Source organism: Phyllobates terribilis, unplaced genomic scaffold (genome assembly GCF_046119375.1).
Source record: "Phyllobates terribilis strain yellow unplaced genomic scaffold, ASM4611937v1 Scaffold_7__3_contigs__length_470593459, whole genome shotgun sequence".
Taxonomy (NCBI): Eukaryota; Metazoa; Chordata; class Amphibia; order Anura; family Dendrobatidae; genus Phyllobates; species Phyllobates terribilis.
The window spans coordinates 384,019,780-384,027,493 of record NW_027362767.1 but is presented as its reverse complement, the minus strand read 5'-3'; positions in this window follow the sequence as shown (position 1 = coordinate 384,027,493).

The window sequence follows — 7,714 nt, the reverse complement described above, 5'->3', positions numbered from 1 at the left end:
CATCCCTTCTTCTGACCCGGAGGAGCGTGGAATCATTGGCACTTTTCTTCCATCCACAACTTATGGTACTCGGACCCTTGAGATTTGGTGTCTCCTGCAGCACTCCACTATACCATCATATGAGTTGTGCATTTCACAACTCACCAAGGTGAGCATCCTTTTTCCTTTATACCACTACTTGTCTGGGTAACAGCGCTATTGGCGCCCCCTCTCCATCCTATTGCAATTTACTGAGATAATGACTTTTGTGTGTTTCATTGGCTGTAAGCCATAATCATCAACATTAACAGAAATAAACACTTGAAATAGATCACTCTGTGTGTAATGACTCTATATAATATAGGAGTTTCACTTTTTGTATTGAAGAACTGAAATAAATTAACTTTTTGATGATATTCTTATTTTGTGAGAAGCACCTGTATATGCGACAGGTTATCTGCGAGTAGAAAATAAAATCTGCTTTTATCTCCCATAAGAATCACCAATATGGATGACCTGGGGCTAACGTTCATCCTCATTGAAGTGAATGAGGATAAGCTGCAATATCTGATACCAGGCAGCACGGTGGCTCAGTGGTTAGCACTGCAGCCTTGCAGCTCTGGGGTCTTGGGTTCAAATCCCACCAAGGATGACATCTGCAAGTAGCTTGTATGTTCTTCCCAAATTTGCATCCCACACTCCAAAGACATACTGATAGGGAATCTAGATTGTGAGCCCCAATGGGGACAGTGATAATAATGTCTGTAAAGTGCTGTGGAATTAATGGCACTATGTAAGTGAGTAAAATAAATAAATATTGCCCAAGAACAAGACTAGCAATGTTTCCAGGGTGCATGCATTCATTTTGTGAATTTGCCAACCTACTAGGTGGACACTAGACCTCAGAAATTGGCGAACAAAAAAATACACCCTTGAGAAGCTCCATCAACTTGAATAGGGCCGAGCTGCAATACCAGAAATACACCATTTATTAGACTAAGGCTATGTTCACAAGTTGCGTTTTTGCTGAGTTTTTATGCAAATTAAAAGCTGCTTTTTACAGTAACAGCAAAAGCTATGAGATTTTCAGAAATCTCAAGCATGTACAATTGTTTTTTTTTCCCTGACTGAATTAGAAAACTGATGCTTTCTTGAAAACTGCAGACTGTCAATTCTTTCAGTGTTTTTTCACTCATCGAAAGCAATAAGTCAGTGCAAAAAAGCAGCAATATTGCAGCAAAAACCTTTGCCATCAGTTTTTGCAGCATTTTTAGCGAAAAAAAGCAGGTACATGGGTATGTGAAACCCATTTATTTTTGTGATTTTTCGAAGTTTAAATCAAAATGTCTTGGTCTCATCACCTGAGCCTGGCAGTTAGGATTAGTACAGTTTAATTAAATTAGTGATATGTATTAAAGTAAGCAAAGCCTGACCCAACTCAATGCCCTACACCAATGTGTAAACGTGAACACTGCCTGAACAATGTGTGAAGGTAAACAGTGCCCGACCAACTCAATCCACTGCCAATGTCTTATGTAAACTATGCCTGACCAATTCTACTCCCCCCACTGTCTTTACACTCCCTGACAGAAGTTATGTCGCTTATCCATGTTATGTAAATAAAAGCTTATAACCTGACGTTAAATTCATCCATTGGTTTTATAAATTACTCTTTTGAAAGCTGAAACCCTCCCAAATTTGGTTTAGGTTAAGAAAATAAATTTGCATCAATGCTGAAATATTGATCTTTTAATGAACACAGAATGGTCAGATTTTGGCAAGACAAAAGTTTTGTCGCCAACAGAAAGTAATGTGATATTCAAACAAATAATTATCTTAAAATACAAATATATGTGGCATAACATTGGTGAATGCAGTTGTGGTGCTATTAGAGTCATATTTAATATTTTGTGTGACTTCCATGAGCTTGAAGGACTGCATCCATGCGGTTCAACAATGATTCATACCATTTATTAATGAAGTCATCAGGAATAGCAGAGAATGCCGTCTTACATGCCTCCCAGAGGTCATCTAGATCCTTTGGTTTTGTCTTCCAAGCTTCCTCTTTCATCCTACCCCAAACCTGCTCAATGATGTTCATGTCTGGTGACTGGGCTGGCCAGTCCTTGAGCACCTTGATCTTTTTTGCCTGGAGGAACTTTGTTGTAGAGATGGATGTATGAGATGGAGCACCATCCTGCTGCAGAATTTGACCCCTTTTATGATTTGGAATGTAAGAGGTAGCTAATACTTCTTGATATTTTAGGCTATTGATATTGCCTTCCACCTTGCAAATGTTTCGCACACCCCATACTGAATGTAACCCCAGACCATGATCTTTCCACCACCAAATGTAACTGTTTTCTGGGTGTATTTTGGATCCATATGGGCTCCAGCAGGTCTCCTGCAGTATTTGCGGCGGCGGCTGTGGTGTAATTCTACTGAAGATTCATCAGAGAAATCCACCTTCTGACACTTTTCCAGCGTCCATCTGTTTAGCAGGCTGTGGGACTTTGCAAATGCCACACGGTTTTTTTATTTGCCTTTTGTTTAGTGCTGGCTTCTGGGCACTGATTCGACCATGGAGGCCATTTCGAGACAGAATCCAACAAACTGTTCTAGTTGACACAGGGACTTGAGGTGACCAGGCCTGTTGAAGCTCTGCTGCAGTGGAAGAGGGGCTTGCTTTGGATTTTCTAACCAACAAACGTTCCTCCTGAGCAGTTGTCTTGCGGGGTCTGCCGGACCTGGGCTTGTCAAACACATCTCCAGTCTCTTCAAATCTTTTTTTAATTCTTTGTACTTGATGCTGAGACACATTAAAGGTGCCAGCCACCTCTGCAGTGGATCTGGTCTTCAGCCTCTTGATAATCAAGGCTTTGGTCGCGGGGTGGATTTTTGGCATGTTGTCAGAGCTCAAGTTGCAGTTCAAGTGAAGGTCTGGGGTGCTGGGTCTCTTTTTATACACACGCACTAATTAACCAAACATTTACTGAGCACTGGTGAGGATGTAAACTAGGATTGGGTGCATTATATGACTAGGCGACAAAACTTTTGTCTTGCCAAAATCTGACCATTCTGTGTTCATTAAATGATCAATATTTCAGCATTGATGCCAATTTATTTTCTTAACCTAAACCAAATTTGGGAGGGTTTCAGCTTTCAAAAGAGAAATTTATAAAACCAATGGATGAATTTAACGTCAGGTTATAAGCTTTTATTTACATAACATGGATAAGCGACATAACTTCTGTCAGGGAGTGTACATTTGCAATTGTGTATTTTTTCATTAATTTATATGAACCTTTTTACTCAGAATAGTCACTTTTTTCCAGACATAATTTTTTTTTCCACTAAATAATTTGATCAAATTGCCTTTTTGTTCAAAAATCAATACTGGGACTATTTTTCGTGAATTCTTTTATTTGCAACACCTTTTACTTTGCATTTTTTTTTGCTGACGTGGCTACATGAAGACTTGATTTTGCAGCATTTTTTTTTTAAAAGGAGCCATTTGTGGTACGTAAAATGTAAATCTTTTTTAAAAGGGGACAAAATACAAAATAGCAGTTCCACAATTTTAATAGAAATTAAAATTTACTTAGTACATACTACCATGGTACCCATAGGTTGGTCCGGTTATGGTGAAATTAAATATGCAAATATTTTTAAACCTGTTCATAAATTGGTTCCAGTTATGTTTTACTTTTATTGTACTGGTCGCTATGAATGCAACAGTGCTGGATATATGCATTTTTTTCCCTTAATACTTGAGTTACGAAACCATTTTTTTACAATAAAAAGCAAGCTGATCACATAGAATTTTGTATGGAAACCTTCTGGGAATTTTTTTTTATTTAACCCCTTTGCCACCTTGGGATTTTCCGTTTTCATTTTGTTGCTCCCCTTATTCCCAGAGCCATAACTTTTTTTATTTTTCCATTTTTCCGTCAATATGGCCATGTGAGGGCTTGTTTTTTTGCGGGACGAGTTGTACTTTTGAACAACACCATTGGTTTTACCATGTTAATGTACTGGAAAACGGGAAAAAAATTCCAAGTGCGGAAAAATTGCAAAAAAAAAAGTACAATTCCACAATTGTTTTTTTTTTTTTTATCACGTCCACTAAATGCTAAAACTGACCTGCCATTATGATTCTCCAGGTGATTACGAGTTTGTAGACACCAAACATGTGTAGGTTCTTTTTTATTTAAGTAGTGAAAAAAAAATCCAAAGTTTGTGAAAAAAAAAAAATGGCGCCATTTTCCAAGACCCGTAGCGTCTCCATTTTTCGGGATCTGGGGTCAGGTGAGGGCTTATTTTTTGCGCGCCGAGCTTACGTTTTTATTAATACCATTTTGGGGTAGATACAATGTTTTGATCGCCCATTACTGCATTTTATTGCAATGTTGCGGTGACTAAAAAAACCCATAATTCTGGAATTTTGATTTTTATCATTACGCCGTTTACCGATCGGATTCATTATTTTTATATTTTGATAGATCGGGCGATTCTGAAAGCGGTGATACCAAATGTGTTTTTTTATTGTTTTATTTTGAATGGGGTAAAAAAGGGGGTGATTTCAACTTATGGTTTTCAAAAAATGTTTTATTTTTTAAACTTTTTAATTGCTTTAATAGTCTCCATAGGAGACTAGAAGCTGCGATCGTCTGATCACTTCTGCTACATATAGCAGGGCTCATCTGCTATGAGCACCGGCCACGAGTCGGCTCTCATGGCAGATCGACAATGACAACCACAGGGGTCTTCTGCAGACACCGGGTTATCAAGCCAATCCATCGGTGGCCCGTGATCATGTGACAGGCGCGCTGATGGGGGGTCTAATGATGCGCTTCCGGCAAGGCTATGTAAAATGCCGCTGTCAAGAGTTTGATAGCAGCATTTAACATGTTAACAGCCGCAGGTGGATTACGATTCTGTGATCACATCAGATGTTATGTGCCTGAAAAGGTGCAGGCTCAGCGCCAGAGCCTGTAACAAAGAGGGGGAGGCGACCTATGACGTACCTATACGTAATAGTTCGTAAAGGGGTTAAAGGGTTCCCATCTTGACAAATGAGTATTGTTGGATAGTGCTTGCAAGTACCAGCAATTTTGCCATTTACTGCTTATTAAAATTTTTAGCTGTTCTCGAGGCCTTGGAGACCGACCACCGCTGCTAGACCGCAGAACATGATGCGCTGTAAACAAAAGTATTAATATCTCAAGAACCGTTGCAAATTTTAATAAGCAGTAAATTGCAAAAGCGCTTGTTTTTACAAGTACTATCTGACAAAGGCCATTCATGAAGAAGGGGAATAACCCTTTAAATGCAAGCAATTTGGGCTAAAGAATTATTCCCAATTGGGTTTAATTAAAATTTTTAGCACCAGATCTTTGTCTCTCTGCACATTGTCAACTTATTCTACAGCCAGCAGACTGTGAGAAATGCTTCTCCGATCCCGATTCCAGTAAAGTTCAGCCCTCCAGACGTGTGTACACATTGACGTGAATTCATACAATGACCCTTTGAAAGCATGTTATTAGATAACTGAACCAGCAGTGTTGTCATGACTTTCGGCGTGGAGTCCTGTAACTCCAGGCACTCTTCAAAGACATAACCAGATCTTTTCTATATCCCTGCTGGCACTTTACATTTGTGCGCAGTCAGATGGCCGTATAAATCGGACCACAGTGCACGGACTGGCCAGTGGCACTCCCCACCCGAGCGAGACAGCTTCATGCATTTCTATGTGGCTGTCACTTTCAGGTGGGGAGAGCAAGGGGCCAGTCCGTGCACTGTGATCTGATTTCGGTCTCATTTATAAGGCTGTCTGACTGCAAATTACATGCACTTCCGGACTGACATATGCTCTGTAATGACAAGTGGTATACTACATTTTTTTCCTGGTGGGGAAATACAGCCAACCCCATTCATGTAAAAAAATAAATAAATTGCTGATCGTTCTGGTTTGACCACTAGTGGAGTAGAGCGGAGGCCTCCAATCAATTGTCTATAGGACTGCTGGAAATTGCCGAGAGCCTCCTCCTGCTTTCGGCGGCAGCACCACAGACAATTAATGGGGCTGAGGTCGAGCATGCGCAGCTAAGGTCGAGCGTGCGCAGCTGAGGTCGAGCGTGCGCAGCTGAGGTCGAGCGTGCGCAGCTGAGGTCGAGCGTGCGCAGCTGAGGTCGAGCGTGCGCAGCTGAGGTCGAGCGTGCGCAGCTGAGGTCGAGCGTGCGCAGCTGAGGTCGAGCGTGCGCAGCTGAGGTCGAGCGTGCGCAGCTGAGGTCGAGCGTGCGCAGCTGAGGTCGAGCGTGCGCAGCTGAGGTCGAGCGTGCGCAGCTGAGGTCGAGCATGCGCAGCTGAGGTCGAGCATGCGCAGCTGAGGTCGAGCATGCGCAGCTGAGGTCGAGCATGCGCAGCTGAGGTCGAGCATGCGCAGCTGAGGTCGAGCATGCGCAGCTGAGGTCGAGCATGCACAGCTGAGGTCGAGCATGCGCACCTCCACTCCATTCAGAGTCCCTATCTAGGAGAGGTTTTTTTGGACCCTTTAAAACATTCAATGTAGATGACACAAATCCAATATGAAGTCACAAGGAATAAGAGAGATCAGTATGAAAAAATTCCATTTATTCTCTGCAGCAATCATTCACTGATATTTACACACAGACGACGCATTATTATCTATTAATACATGAACCGTTTTGTCCCTAATACTTGAAAAGATGTACTTACGATGATTATGGCCTATACACATGATAGAAGGAAGGAAACGTCAATATACAGATTAACCTTTTTTTTTTTTCACCCTGATCCTGCACAGAGAGCTGTAAGAAAACTGCTGGAGAACCAATAGGACTGTAAATGATCCTACAGATTTATATATAGTCCTGACCAATATCCGCACAGTCCATTCTTCAAACTGAAGTCAGCATTCATTTGCAAAACATCTCCAGGTATTTTGAGAAACATGATAATAATAATAAAAAAAAAAATTAACATGATAGCGCAAAGTCGGGGTGACTCAAATAAACCATTTTACAATACTCCAATGACAAGTTTGACGTTTTTGATTATAAATACTTTTTTTTTTTTTTTGGTCTTGTCTATTTTCTCCTCTTTCTAGAATATAACACATACATAAATGTGGTATAAAAATGATATTTATATATATAAATATATATATATATGTACAGTGGTACGTCAGTCACGGCCAAGCCTCTCACAAAACTCTGAGCAGAGCAATATCAGAGCTAGATGAGAGAACATAACCAGCTTTCTGTACAGTAAATTAGGAACTTAGCTGCCTGTTCACACTATGTGTGCTTTGCACTGACACCACAGAGGACGACTACACATATTGGGGATGAAAGAAAACACGTCGGCTCTCCTAAATACTTGCATTGGCCTTAAAATAACAATTCTGGTGCATCTGTTGCTATCATTTGTTTTGATCTGTTCCTCTGTTACTCCTCCTGGAAATATATTAAAAAAATAGCGTAATCATTCCCTTGCAACATCAGGCTTTTTATAGATGCCCCCTACTGATACAGGGAATGAAAACAACTTCTAGTCAATTTTTTTTTCCCATACATTTCCAGAAGGTACCGCAAAGTGTAAAATTCTAGGAAAAATAATCTAAAATTGTTATTTTATGGAGAATGGCAATTTACTAAAAACCAACATGTCCGGAGAGCCAACAGGTCTTCTTAAATCGGATTTGTTCTTTGAA